We start from the raw sequence: 14,648 nt of genomic DNA, 5'->3' as shown, positions 1-14,648 counted from the left end.
ATTTCTTTTTCTTTTTCCTTTTTTTTTTTTCTCTCCAGTAGGAATGTAAGCTTCTTAATGTCAGGGACATACTGGCATTTATTCGCTGCTGCATTTCCTCATTCAGGGACTGGCGCCTGACATTTAGTGGCTGCTTAGGGCTTCTAAATACCAGTGTTGGATAAATGTTTGTATGCATTTAGTGTGAAATTAATGCTTGATGGATTTTAATATCTTTGTGGTATAACATAAAATTTCTTACTGGAAAGCTTATTCTCTTTTTCTGTGATTTGTTAGATCTGTGACCCCAAGATCAGGTTTTTTTTTGCTTCTAAATGGGGATATTTATACCAACTTGACTAGGTTATTGGAGCATCAAATGAAATGATTTATATAAACTCCTTCTATAAAAGATAGAGAGCTGGGTGGCACCTGTGGCTCAGCGAGTAGGGTGCCAGCCCCATATATCCAGGGTTGTCGGTTCAAACCCAGTCCCGGTCAAAGTGCAATAAAAAAATAGCTGGGCATTGTGGCGGGTGCCTGTAGTCCCAGCTATTTGGGAGGCTGAGGCAAGAGAATCACCTAAGCCCAAGAGCTGGAGGTTGCTGTGAGCTGTGATGCTACGGCACTCTACCGAGGGTGACAAAGTGAGACTCTGTCTCTAAAAAAAAAAGAGTCTCACTCTCTTGCCCAGGCTAGAGTACTGTGGCATTAGCCTAGCTCACAGCAACCGCAAACTCATGGGCCTGAGTGATCCTTCTGCCTCAGCCTCCTGAGCAGCTGAAACTACAGGTGCTTGCCACAACACCCAGCTATTTTTCTATTTTTAGTAGAGACAAGGTCTTGCTCTTCTTGCTCAGGCTGATTTCCACCTCCTTAGCTCAAGGGATCTTCTTGCCTTGGACTTCCGTGTATCCTTATTTTTTTCTAGATAAAGGCCTAAAAGAAGAATAACTTGACCAAAGTATATGTGCAAAATTAAGGTTAATTATTGTAAAATCACTTTTCAGAAAGTTTTTGCCAATTTATGGTCCCACAAAGAGTATCTGAAAATAATAGTTTATTTCTCCTACCTTTTTATAGCACTGGATTTTGTAGTCAGTTTTTAGCTGGTTTTGTTGTGTTGAGTTCCAGAAATTGGTGTGTAGCAGCTAGTACAGTGAAGGAACATGGGTTTGGAGTTGTACAACTCATTATTTAAATATCAACACCATTACTTATTAGATGTGTGAATTTAGGAGATTTGAACTCTCTAAGCCTTAATTGACCTAAAATCTGTAAAAATGAGGATGACAATTATTTTCTGTAAGGTTTATATGAGGGTTAAAAAAATAGTACATAATAGAGTCTAGCTCATTGCCTGGGCATGATGTAAGCACCAGCTTTCTATGAAAAAAGTTGCCAAGCTGAGGGTATAGGACCAATATCTTCTACACCTATTTCTTCCAACTAGGATTCTGTAACTGCAAATATAAATACTAGTTTAATACTAGTATTTACATATATAAATTACAAATATAAATACTAGATTAATACTAGTTTTTACATCTGAATTTAATCTACTGGTCCAAAGTCTTTTTTTTTTTTTTTTGTAGAGACAGAGTCTCACTGTACCGCCCTTGGTAGAGTGCCGTGGCGTCACACGGCTCACAGCAACCTCTAACTCTTGGGCTTACGCGATTCTCTTGCCTCAGCCTCCTGAGCAGCTGGGACTACAGGCGCCCGCCACAACGCCCGGCTATTTTTCTGTTGCAGTTTGGCCGGGGCTGGCTTTGAACCCGCCACCCTTGGCATATGGGGCCTGCGCCCTACTCACTGAGCCACAGGCGCCACCCTGGTCCAAAGTCTTTAGTGCTTGTGTCATCATTATATGAGAGTTTGCCCTTATGACAATTGTGCTCAAATATAGGATTCTGTGGATTCTGTCAGTCCTTGATTTCCTACTTTAGAAAGGACTGAGCACAGGGAAGATTGCCCTTCTGTGAAGTTAAACTCTGGCATTGATTTTCTTTGTTGAGTCAGTGTTTTCAGCTTAGTCTTAAGTTCTTTATTTTTTTAACTCCTCTTCCTGCATCACTCCTAGTTTTAGTTCAGTCACTATCTGTGTGATTAATTACCAGCCCCTTTGACTTGTCAATTGCCTTGCTAATCCGATGGGAATTAGAGATGATTTCAGACGTTTCTCAGTCTAAGAATTTTATCATTCGTAACTCCTCGTTTTTGTTTTTTTCTTCCAATTTTACTCTGTCTATTTAGAGCTCAATTTCCCTCAGCAACTCATTTCTCTTAAGTATTGTTTCTCTGGGCATTATGCATCCTTCTTAAGTTGGCATACTAGTTATTCAGAAGATGAGGTAAGGAATATACATATGACTTTGAGGAAGTATATTCATGTCATAGTAATTATTGTATTGATGAATGCTGGTCCTAGAGTTAAATGTTTCTGTGGTCCAGGAGCTTATAGTCTAACCCGGGTCTGTACCTTCTCGTAGCTTATGTTGCAGGTTGCAGAGTACTATGCGGTTAGCAATAAAAAAAGAAAGAAAGAAAGAAATGTCTTGGGTTCCCTATGATGAAGATTAAATTCTATTATGAAGAGCTCAGGATAAGAAAATACTTTTTGTTGCTCTGAAATTATTCTTAATCATTCTGTTACTAGAAATCTGAGTTGGAAAAGTCTTTAAAGAGTATCAGTCTCTTTCATTTTTATACTTAAGAAAATTTAAGGTCCAGAGAAAAGAAGTAACCTGTCCAAATAGAAAAGTTAAACTCAAATTTCCTGCTAGTCAATCAACTATTTTCAGCAATCTTTTTTTTTTTTTTTTTTTGTAGAGACAGAGTCTCACTTTATGGCCCTCAGTAGAGTGCCATGGCATCACACAGCTCACAGCAACCTCCAACTCCTGGGCTTAGGCAATTCTCTTGCCTCAGCCTCCCAAGTAGCTGGGACTACAGGTGCCCGCCACAACGCCCAGCTATTTTTTGGTTGCAGTTCAGCCAGGGCCGGATTTGAACCCGCCACCCTCGGTATATGGGGCCAGCGCTTTACCTACTGAGCCACAGGCGCCGCCCCAATCAACTATTTTCTATACTGTGCTACCTGTAGCTTCTAGCAAAAGCCTAATTACCTTTCTATACTGACACTAGAAATGAAAAAAATGATTTTTTTTGGAGAACTCAAAAGAAACAAAGGCTAGGTGATTATATTTTAACACAGTTCTCAAAGTAATGCATATACATACTTTTAGAAGCTGAATGGCAATAAATACACTCAAATAAGCCATATTTCATTCTTGAAACTAGGATGCTAACAGAGATATGAAAATAAATTAGACATTAAAGATGTTGACTAAACTGTTAAAAACAAAAAGGTAATATCAACTGATTATTTAGAAATATAGAGAAATAATTTTGTCATGTGAAGAATGAAGCTAGCAATAGTACCTACTTAAATTGCTATTGCAATGATTAAGGTAATTCATATAAAGTGCTTAGGCTAGTATTTGATTCTGAATCAATATTCAATAAATGTTGCTTGTTATTACTGTTAATAAATTAGCATATCTTCAATAAGTAAGATAAACACATATCTTATGAAGATAAACACATATCTTACTTATTGATTTGAAAGACATGGAGAAGTCCTCTTCAGTTACAGTGGTTAGGTAAGGACTCTGACAGTGAGCAGAGGATGAACAGGTGCCAGCTATGTAAGAGGAAGAACATTCTAGGCCAAGGGGGCAATATGTCCAAAGATCGTTAATTTAGAAAGAGTCTGGCATGCTTTAGGAACTAAAGGAAGACCAGGTACTTTTGGAAATGTGTGTCATGGAGGCTGCATATTTGCACCAACCAAAACTTAGTGTCACTGACACCCTGGAGTGAACACAACCCCAAATCAATGTGCCATCCGCTCTGCCCTGGCTGCCTTGGCCTTACAATCACTGATTCTATCTAAAGGTTGTATTGAGAGAGTTCCTGAACTTCCTTTGGTGGTCAGAGATAAAGTTGAAGGCTATAAGAAGACCAAGGAGATTGTTTTACTTCTTAAACTTTAAGCAGACCGGACACGGTGGCTCATGCCTGTAATCCCAGCATTCTGGGAGGCTAAGGCAGATGGATCACCGGAGCTCAGGAGTTCCAGACCAGCCTGAGCAAGAGGGAGACCTGATCTCCAAAAATAGCTGGGCATTTTGGCAGGTGCCTGTAGTCCCAGATACTGGGGAGGCTGAGGCAAGAGGATCACTGGAGCCCAAGAGTTTAAGGTTGCTGTGAGCTATGATGCCAGGGCAGTCTACTGAGGGTAACTGAGAGTCTGTCTCCAAAAAATTCCCCCCCAAACAAAAGGAACTTTAGGCCTAGGATATCAGAAAGGTCTACACTTCCCAGTGAATGGGGGCCAGCAAGGGCAAAACGCTAAATCATCTTTGTATCCAGTGCAGGAGACCCTGGATCATCTATAATGAGGACAGTGCTACCAGTAAGGCCTCAGGAACACCCCTGGAATTACTCTGTTTAATATAAGTAAGATGAACATTTTGAAATTTGCTCCTGGTGGGCCTGTGGGACATTTTGCATTTGAACTGAAAGTGCTTTCCTTAAGTAGATGGATTGTATGGCACTTAGTATAAAGCTGGCTTCCCTAAAGAGTAACTACAACTTTCCTATGCACAAGATGAACACAGACCTTAGCATAAACTTGAAAAGCTCAGAGATCCAAAGAGCTCTTCAGGCACCAGGCAAAAATATTCGTCATGGAGTCGTGAAGAAGAATCCCCTGAAAAACCTGAGAATCATGTTGAAGCTAAACCCCTGTGCAAAGACCATGTGCTGGAATACCATTTTTTGCCCAGCCACAAATCACAGACTTTGAGTGGATAAGGCAACTAAAACACTAGGCTAAGTCAGATGAGAAGGGGGTTGCATGCAAGAAGCCTGTAGTAGTGAAGAAAGGAAAAAAACCTGTTGGTGTTAAGCAGAAAAAGCCTCTGGTGGGGAAAAAGGGCTGCCTCTGCTAGGAAACCAGTAGCTGGAAAGAAGCCAGCAGGAAAGAAACCTACCACAGAAGAAGCCTGCTGTATAAACTTTTAAATTTATATTTATTCCATAAAGGTCAAATTGTTTTGGACAGCTTATTTTGATTAAAGACCTGATCAAAGACGTAGTGAGAACAAGCAAACAAAAAACCCAACAACAAAGTCCTGACTTCTTTGTTAACAGAGAACTTAGGAGGTGAAGTTTCCCTATGCCGTTTTGGAAGAGGTGGGGGTAGGAGGTAGAGGAATTGGCCAGGAGGAAGAGAGTATCAAATGGCCAGCACAAATTTAGAGGATCCCTACACTTTACTATCCCTTTCTCTTTGTGGAGATCTCAAATATTTTTGGTTTAAATGTGTATGTGGGTGGATGTGTTGGATATTTTTTGACAATGAGAAGTGGAAAGTTATTCCAAAAATATGCAGGCTTTGATCGAGGCACAGGCATTATTGATTTTCTCTTCTAGGCAATGTAACTAAAACCTTTCTGGTCGGAAGTTTTTTTTTTTTTTTTTTTTTCTGGTCGGAAGTTTTAAAAACTATCCAAATGATAAGTACTTTGTAAATAGAAATTGCTTTGAAAATATAGTGTTTTTTTTTTTTTTTTAATTGACCTATGTATCAGGCATCATTCTCAGGACCACCCTGGTAAATAGTGACAGAGAAGATCTCTGCTTGATGAAGCTAACATTTTAGTGGTGGATGACAGAATCCTCAGTATGTAAAATATTTCGCAAATCTTGATTCATGCCATGGAGAAAGTACTGTGATTATGATGGAATGATTAGATAAAGTGATTAGGATACTTTTGAGGTAATAGATTTTCCAAATTTGTATTAAGAAAATTCTCAAATTCAAGAAAACAGAACATTTTGCCATATGTTTCTAATATATTTGTATTACATATTTTAAAGTAATTTGCAGATGTATTTTTTCCCTTAAATTTGTAACCTTAGAAAAACGAGATCATTTTCCTACATAACCATAGTACTATGAATACATGAAACACAAACTAATAAATTCCTCCTATCAAATTCCCGTACCATATTCAGTCTAGTTATTTCCAGAAGGCATTTTTTCCCCCTTTTTCTTTTTTTTTAGAGACAGTGTCTCACTTTGTCGTCCTCCTTAGAGTACTGTAGCATCACAGCTCACAGCAACCTCCAGCTTTTGGGCTTAGGCGATTCTCTTGCCTCTGTCTCCCAAGTAGCTGAGACAACAGGCGCATGCCACACCACCTGGCTATTTTCTCAGAAGGTGTTTTATAAAATTGTTTTGTTCAAAGATTCAAATAATATCCATTCTTCAAAATAGGTTATGTCTTTTTTGATTTTTAAGAATCCTGGCTCAGCACCTGTAGCACAGTGGTTACAGTGCCAGCCACATACACCAAAGGTGGAGGGTTCTAGCCCAGCCCAGGCCAGCTCACCAACAATGGCAGCTGTAACAAAAAATAAGTGGGTGTTGTGGCAGGCACCTGTTGTCCCAGCTGGTTGGGAGGCTGAGGCAAGAGAAATTCTTGAGCCCAAGAGTTTGAGGTTGTTGTGAGCTATGATACCATGGCACTCTACTTAGGTTGACATGGTAAGACTCTGTCTCAAAAAAAAAAAAATCCTGTTGCTCCATTCCTTTACTTTTTTCCTTCTAGATGTTAGCTAAAGATATTGAACTTGCTCTGTATTTGCCTAATGGCTTCTCATCTATTGTTTCTTTGGGGAGCTTTGATAGAAAGGTCCACTTGAGTATTTATATAAGGAAAAAGAAAACTCCTAGTTCCCTATACACAGAAAGGAATATTTAGTAATTAGAGGATTTACATTTTGAATCCTTAGGGATCTCTAAATATCTTTGTCTCTAGAAGATATTGTTACCTCTAGTAAAAGAGGGTTTGTAGAACAGAGTTGTGACAACCTGTGAGAAGTGAGAACTTTGGCTGTAAATCTCTAGCAACTATTTTCTCAAACTCTATTTAGTAAAATAAAATGTAATTTCAGCCTTTAATATGTGCTTTCAGTGTCAACGTTGGTTGAATACACTATGGTAGAACCAAATATCTATTTGGGGACAGTGGCAGGGGTGTCCAACCTGCAGCCCACAGGCCACATGTGGATTGTTTGAGGCCTGTTTTGCTTATCTGTAGTGTTGGATATTGCAGAAATTATGCACAGACCTTATTTTTGCTCATCAGCTTTCCTTAATGTTTGTGTTTATTGTGTGGCCCAAGACAACTCTTCTTCCAATTGAGGCAAGAAAAAGAAAAAGTTGGACACCTCTGATAGGGGTTGGTAGAAACTAATTGAGAGACAGTGTGAGATGGAGCTGTGGTTTTAATATTTTTTTGACTGCAATCTTTAGTTAGAAGGCATTTAACATTGTTATCCCATGATAATACCCCGTCCCTACCCCTCAAAACAAAAGTAATTAATATTACTATGAGGCAATAGTGGCTGATCTTTTCTTTTTCCTACTTTATTTAAAAAGAAAATGATAGTCCTAACCCTTTATATTAATTTTGCAGCACATTGATTCTCTAGGTTGTTTTATCATTTAGAACTAGAAAGACCTGGATTCAAACCCTTATTTTTGTCACTTGCTTTGTGTAGTCTTAAGTTACCGGATTTTTCTGAATTTCCATTTCATTGGTTAAAATAATGTATTCAGGGTGGTACCTGTGACTTAAAGGAGTAGGGTACCAGCCCCATATACTGCAGGTGGTGGGTTCAAACCCAGCCCCAGCCAAAAAATGTAATAAATTAATAAATAAAGTATTCATTTTATAGATTTGTTGCAATGACATAACCTGAGTGAAGAGGTTATACTTACTAAGCACACAATCAGTGGGTATTTTTCCATAATTTGTTTGCTTAGGGAATTGGGGGATGCCATTGATAATAATGGTGAAACTTATTCAGAGGAAAATTAATTCAGTTTTAGACATGTCAGAGAGTGAGGTATTATATGTAGCTAGAATAGTTTAGTCATAACACTTGGAAACAAGTCTATATAGAACAGTCTCAAGCTTTTGGGACTTAAGGTTGATCCTTCTTAAATCTGTATGAGGTTGACTAAATCTATACATATAACGGTTTCATTCTGTTGGATTTCTACTCACATTCTCCAAATTTTCAAATGCAGAATCTGTCATTTGTATGTCTATTTGTCTCTGTTAGTACAGGTAATGATGGGTAGTTATGGAAAAAAAAAACACAGAACTTGGAATTAAACCTAAGGTAGGTGATTCTAACTAGGTAACTACCAGCTTCCTTAATTTCTGTGATTCAGTTTCTTCATCCACAAAATACTGTTTCCCAAAATTGTGACCGTCAAAGGAACAAGTAGATACAGGATCCATTTTTTCCACGGAAAAACTTTTAGTAAAACATTTTATCAAAATAAATTTATGATTGGGTTTCAATTTTTAATATTGAATCAAACATAATATTCTTTATAATATAATAGCAGGAGGGTAACATCCCAGAAGATTTTTTTTTTTTGAGACAGAGCCTCAAGCTCTTGCCCTGGGTAGAGTGCTATGGCATTACAGCTCACAGCAACCTCGAACTCCTGGGCTCGAGTGAGTCTCCTGTCTCTGTCTCCCAAGTAACTGGGACTATACCAGCACAGTGCTCGGCTATTTTTTGGTTGCAGCCATCATTGTTGTTTGGCGGGCCCGGGCTGGATTCGAACCCACCAGCTCAGGTCTATGTGGCTGGCGCCTTAGCTGCTTGAGCCACAGGTGCTGAGCCCCTAGAAGGTTTTTTTTTGGCGGGGGCTAGGTTTGAACCTGCCACCTCCGGCATATGGGACCGGCGCCCTACTCCTTGAGCCACAGGTGCCACCCCCCACCCCAGAAGGTTTTTAAAGAAGTATAGGTAAAGGGTAATCAGTGTGCATCTTGACATACGTTCAATGTAATAATGGTTATATTAATTTATGAAGGCTGTTATAGAATTTTTAAATGAATTCTTATACCTGATCTTGATAATTATTAAATCTGACTAATGTCTGTACAAGATATTAATAGAAAAAGTTTGTCCAGTGGCTTAGATTATAAATAACTCCTGTTCTAGCTCATTTTAAACAATGTAGTATGTATGATGCCAAAAAACAGGCTAGAACATTTTCTTCTCTCCAAGATCTTCAATTTTGTAAACAAAGCTCTCGACTTGGAACTGATCTAGGTCATCATAACTCAAAATCTTTGGAAGGATGAAAACCCCAATTAAGTCTCTAGATACTTGTTAATATTTTAATTTTAAGAATGTATTTTATCTCTTAAAACCACAGTGTTTTTGGATTGTTCTTTGACCCCTTGGTTTATTTGCACCTTGTCACAATGAATACAAATCATCTTTCAGTAAGTGTGATTGCTAGGAATCTCCATACGAGTGGAAATTAATGTAATTTATGGTTTAATTTAGCCCTGTTTTGACCTAATAGTATAAAACTTTTTAATGAAAACTTTGATTTTATTAGATCATAAATTTTTCTATTTTCCATAATTGTTAACATTTTTAAATTTTAGCTATTGTTTAGTCTCCATTGCAAATTAGTTATTGAACTATTAAATGTGACATTATTTAAGAAATTTTTTAAAATATCAGTGTCATAGAAAATTACTAGTAATCAAGACCTATTAATAATGTATAATTAATGTGTTACCCATTATTTGTGTGTAGGTTCATAACCCTTCGTTAACATCATATAGACCTAATATCTGCAAAGGAGAAAAGGAAATATAAATTGTTTGCAAGCCAAATACTAGACAAGATAATATACTTAGAACTACCTATCTCACTTTACAAATGAAGAAATAGGCCCAGATAGGTTAATTTTATAGCACAGCTTCTAAGTGGAAAGAACTTAGGTCTTGCTATTTTGGAGAGACCTTTCTAATAATGAAGTTGGATTTTGTACAAACATGTTTATACTGCCACATCTGAACATTTTCTCCCCAGCCCTCAGAACCATCAGGGATGACAGTATCCTATTTGTGTAGCAAATTGGTGCTTTCAAAATAATTTTATTCTGTCCTATTTGATCCTTATAACATACTGGCATTGCAGGCAAAAAAGAATACGAAATTTAAAAGAAGTGTTTAAGACCTCAAAGTTAGAGGTAGTTTGGGGGCCAGAACCCACATTTGTGGTTTCTGGTTCAGTTAATTTCTATATCCTTTCACTTTCTTTGGATCATCAAGTAGTGAATTTACAGATTGAACCTTTTATTGTCATCATGATTGCGCTTACAGCTACAGCTGGGCTCTGTTTACCAATGAAATCCTGTTTTCCTGTGTTATATAAGTAGGGTACTAATGACAGTTTTGGGGTGTAATGAGGCTGAGTGATAAGTGGAAAATGTTTATGTGAGATTTTTATATTTAAACTTTATTTCTGTATAATGTTATATTTGCTTTATGGAAATGTATGTAAGAAAAGAATTTTTTTTTTTAAGACACTCTCACTTTGTTGTCCTTGGTAGAGTGCCATGGAGTCATAGCTTGCAGCAACCTCAAACTCTTGGGCTGAAGTGATTTGATTCTCTTGCCTCAGCCTCCCAAGTAGCTAGCTGGGACTCCCAGTGCCTACCACAACACTGGGCTATTTTTAGAGATGGGGTCTTGCTCTTGTTCAGGCTAGTCTGGAACTCCTGAGCTCAGGCAGTCCACCCACCTCGGCCTCCCAGAGTGCTGAGATTACAGGTATGAGCCACCGTGCCCAGCCTAAGAAAAGGATTGTTAAGGGGAGGATAGCCGTGGTTAAGAGCACATATGTTAGATTCAGGAATACCTAAATTGAAATTCTGGCTTTGCCAACTTGGTTCTGGTTAGTCAGGCAAGTAATTTATCTTTGGGGATAAAAACTTGAGGGTCAGAAAGGGTTGGCATCATGCCTGGCATATGGGCCAATGTGTAGTAGTTACTTAACATACATGTATATGTAGTAATTTAATATATGTATATATGTAATAGCTATTTAATCATTAACTTTGAAAGGTTCTTTTTTCTACCAGCACAAAAAAATATATATGTATACACACACGCCGTGTACATATATATTTGTTTAGGAAGTGTCAGTGATAGCATAATTATTTCTAAAGTATCTTACTTTCCTGTCAGTAGGTAGTTCCCTATTATTTCTGCTAATAACATTTGATCTAAAACAGTTGATATTTGATATTTTTCTATTTTATGTTTGAAATATGTAGTGTTAAAAACTCTAGCCAGGCATAGTGGCTCACACCTATAATCCTAGCACCCTGGAAGGCTGAGGCAGGTGGATTGCCTGAGGTCAGGAGTTCCAGACCAGGCTGAGCAAGAGCGAGACCCTGTCTCTAGGAGAAAAAAAATAGTGGAGCATTGTGTCAGGCCCCTGTAGTCTGAGCTCCCAGGGAGGCTGAGGCAAGAGAATTGCTTTGAGCCCAAGAGTTTGAGGTTACTGTCAGCTGTGACACCAGGGTACTCCACCAAGGGCAATAAAGTGACACCCTGTCTCAAGCTGTTGCCCTGGGTAACCTCCAACTCTTGGGCTGAAGCGATCCTCTTGCCTTAGTTTTTCTATTTTTAGTAGAGATGGGGTCTTGCTTTTGCTCAGGCTGGTGAGCTCAAGCAATCTACTCACCTCGGCCTCCCGGAGTGTTAGGATTATAGGCATGAGCACTGTGCCTGGCCTAAAAAACAACTCTTAAGAACAATTCTAATATGAAGGCAACAGATGACCTAATTGAGGGGGAGGGGAATGAGGGATCATGGAGAGGGGAGGAGGGAGGAGGATGGGCAGTCACGGTGTATGGCATACCTATTGGGGGCAGGACAAAATTATAAGAGGGACTTTATCTAACAAATGCAATTAGTGTAACCTCATTCTTTGTACTTTTAATCCCAAACAATAAAAACAATTATAATAAAAAAAATTTTTTTAAAGAAAGATGTGCTTACTTTTCTTAATTGAGGGAAGAAAACTTTCTTTTCCCATTATTTCCTTATATTAGGATAATATAAGTAATTTATATTTCTTGAACTGGTCCATTTGGAAAGTTTATTTAATGCCATGCTAGGTAGGTTGCAAGGGAATTTTTCATGGTTGGGACTGAGATATGAGAACCTGGAACTAGTAGATTCTTTGTAGACTTTTTAGATTTACAAAGTAGATAATGTGCCATCATTCTATAGCATGGTTATTATAGCTTTGTGTACCATAATTAACAAATCAGGGGGAAGCAAGCTTTCTTTAAAAATATACAAAAAGTGCCATTCTGAAATTTATTGGAAAACTAGCAGTACTGAGAAAGCATTTCACGAAATACAGCTCTCACAGTTGGTTTTAATGGTTGTGGGGTTTTTTTTGTTTGTTTGTTTTGAGATAGAGTCTCACTATGTCACCCTGGGTAGAGTGCTATGACCACATTTCTTGGTGTATTCCTTTTAATTGTAATTACATTTTCTCACCAAATATATTTGATATTTTTCTGTAAGTTCTTTATGTCACTCAGTTTTATGTCGTAAGTATGTGATATCATTAGCCTTTAATTAGAAGTTTAAGGATTATAACCGAGACTAAACAACTGAACAAACAAGATTATAACAACTAAAATAGCTGTTCTCAACCTGTGGGTTGCGACCGACAGGAACTATATTAAAGGATCGCAGCATTAGGAAGGTTGAGAACCACTGCTCTAAAATAACCTAGTGACTATATCATTCTTCCTTCTTTGATATAGGAAAAAGTTAATTTTGAAATACAGTGTTTTTTTGTTTTTGTTTTGAGACAGATTTTTATTATGTCACCCTTGGTAGAGTGCTGTGGCGTCACAGCTTACAGCAACCTCAAACTCCTGGGCTTAAACGATTCTCTTGCCTCAGCCTCCCAGCTGCTGGGACTACCAGCGTACACCAAACACCTGGCTATTTTTTGTTGTTGTTGTTACAGTTGTCATCACTGGTTAGCTGGCCCAGGCTGGGCTCGAACCCATCAGCCTCAGTGCATGTGGCTGGCTCCATAACTACTATGCTATAGGTGCCAAGCCATGAAATACAAATTTATTAATCCAAAAAAGTAAATTTAATTTCCTTTGACTTCTAGTTGTTTGACTTGCATACTTTTTAAGAGCTGATTTCCTTATTTGAATAATGAAGATGGTCAAAGAAGATATTCAGTATGTTCTGTTCACCTCCCATGGTTGTAAAATCAATAGCAAGGATTGTCTAAGATATGAATTAGGCATGGTGTGCTAGGTAGGCAATTAAGTAGACATAGTACTTTTCTTTAAAGCACTGACAGTTGGGCTTGGCACCTGTAACTCAGCGGCTAGGGTGCCCAACACCTAAACCGGGGCTGGTGGGTTCCAACCCAGCCTGGGCCTGCCAAATAACAGTGACAACTACAACAAAAAAAATAGCCAGGTGTTGTGGCAGGTGCCTGTAGTATTATCTACATGGGAGGCTGAGGCAAGAGAATTGCTTAAGCCCAAGAGTTTGAGGTTGCTATGAGCTGTGATGCAATGGCACTCTACCAAGGGTGACATAATGAGGCTATGTCTCAAATAAATAAATAAATAAATAAAATAAAGCACTTACAGTGTGATGGAAGAAACTCACTAAAGCAGTCATTTTATAAAGCATTATTCAACATTCTGTGAGGTAAAGAATAAGTACCAAAGGTCTGAGACTAGTTTTGGATTAGGAAAATTTTTACAGATGAGAAAACAGAAGCTAATAGTGGTTTGTAATTTTATATGTGGTCTTGCTGTTAGTAACTTCATATTTTGAACCCAGGTTGGCCTGACTCCATAATCTTTGATTTCTCTACTATGCCATTATTTCTCTGAGTCACCAACCTCACAGCCTTATTGTGTTCCCTATTGTTATCTTCCTTGTTAATTTTCTTGGAGCCAGTGATTAGATTCTTTTCTTAAAGTAATAGTGACATTTCTTTAAAGCAAATAAAAAACCTCCAGGTTGTATTTTTTTTGTATATTTTAGAACCCCAGGGATCCTAGAAGCTTTTTCAGGAAAAGGAATCTTGTGCATTCTGGGCCTAACCTAAAATTTCAGTGCTATTCGTGGCCTCTCATTTAAAAATAGCCTCATGTTGCTCTTAGGGCACATGAGTAATGCCAATGTTTCCGACAGCCTCCACTCCCTACCCCCAAGATACTCAGGATAAACAAAGATCTGAGTAATAAACAGCATGCTTCTGCTACTGCCTCTACCTACTCCCACAAACCACCCTTGTATAGAAATCCTGGAGTCATTACTGATGATGCATTTTATTAGAAGAATACGAATAAGAAGAGTTCCATTGCTTTAAAAGTTTGAAAAACACCACCTTAGTTGGTGTGATGATCCGGGGAAATACTTCTGAAATGAAAAGGTTTTTTTGAGCCTTCATATCTGCTCATCGCCTAATACCTTCAGTGACTTTGTAAATTGGAGAGGGATTCTTGATATTGTTGAAGTTTGTGGAGATAGCATGGACTGGTACACTGAAGCCCAGGACTTGAAATCTGAAAAAAATGTATACTTTTATATGTACAGGTAATTTTATGATAAAGAAAATAAGTGAATTTAGCTAAATGTCATTGTTTTATGTATTGAGATGTTTTCTTATGAATACCTAGTTAAATCTTGTTGTCA

At 38.1% G+C, this 14,648-nt stretch overlaps 1 protein-coding gene and 1 pseudogene across 8 annotated transcripts in view; both read left to right on the top strand.

Annotated features, from left to right (window-relative positions):
• Positions 1-14,648, top strand: part of ATOSA (atos homolog A) — a 145,214-nt gene that overhangs the window by 57,753 nt on the left and 72,813 nt on the right. Inside the window, exon 1 of one of the 8 annotated variants that reach the window (XR_008380767.1) lies at positions 13,531-14,648. This exon is cut by the window's right edge and continues 818 nt beyond it. The exons of the other annotated variants lie outside the window; for them this stretch is intronic. The gene's annotated coding sequence lies outside the window, so the exon portion shown is untranslated. Of the gene's footprint in view, positions 1-13,530 lie in introns of those variants that run through there. 8 annotated transcript variants of the gene reach the window in all.
• On the top strand, positions 3,444-5,638 carry LOC128587676 (60S ribosomal protein L4-like; annotated as a pseudogene).

This window comes from Nycticebus coucang, chromosome 6, assembly GCF_027406575.1.
Source record: "Nycticebus coucang isolate mNycCou1 chromosome 6, mNycCou1.pri, whole genome shotgun sequence".
NCBI classification, from domain to species: domain Eukaryota; kingdom Metazoa; phylum Chordata; class Mammalia; order Primates; family Lorisidae; genus Nycticebus; species Nycticebus coucang.
This window is presented reverse-complemented; position numbering and strand designations above follow the sequence as displayed.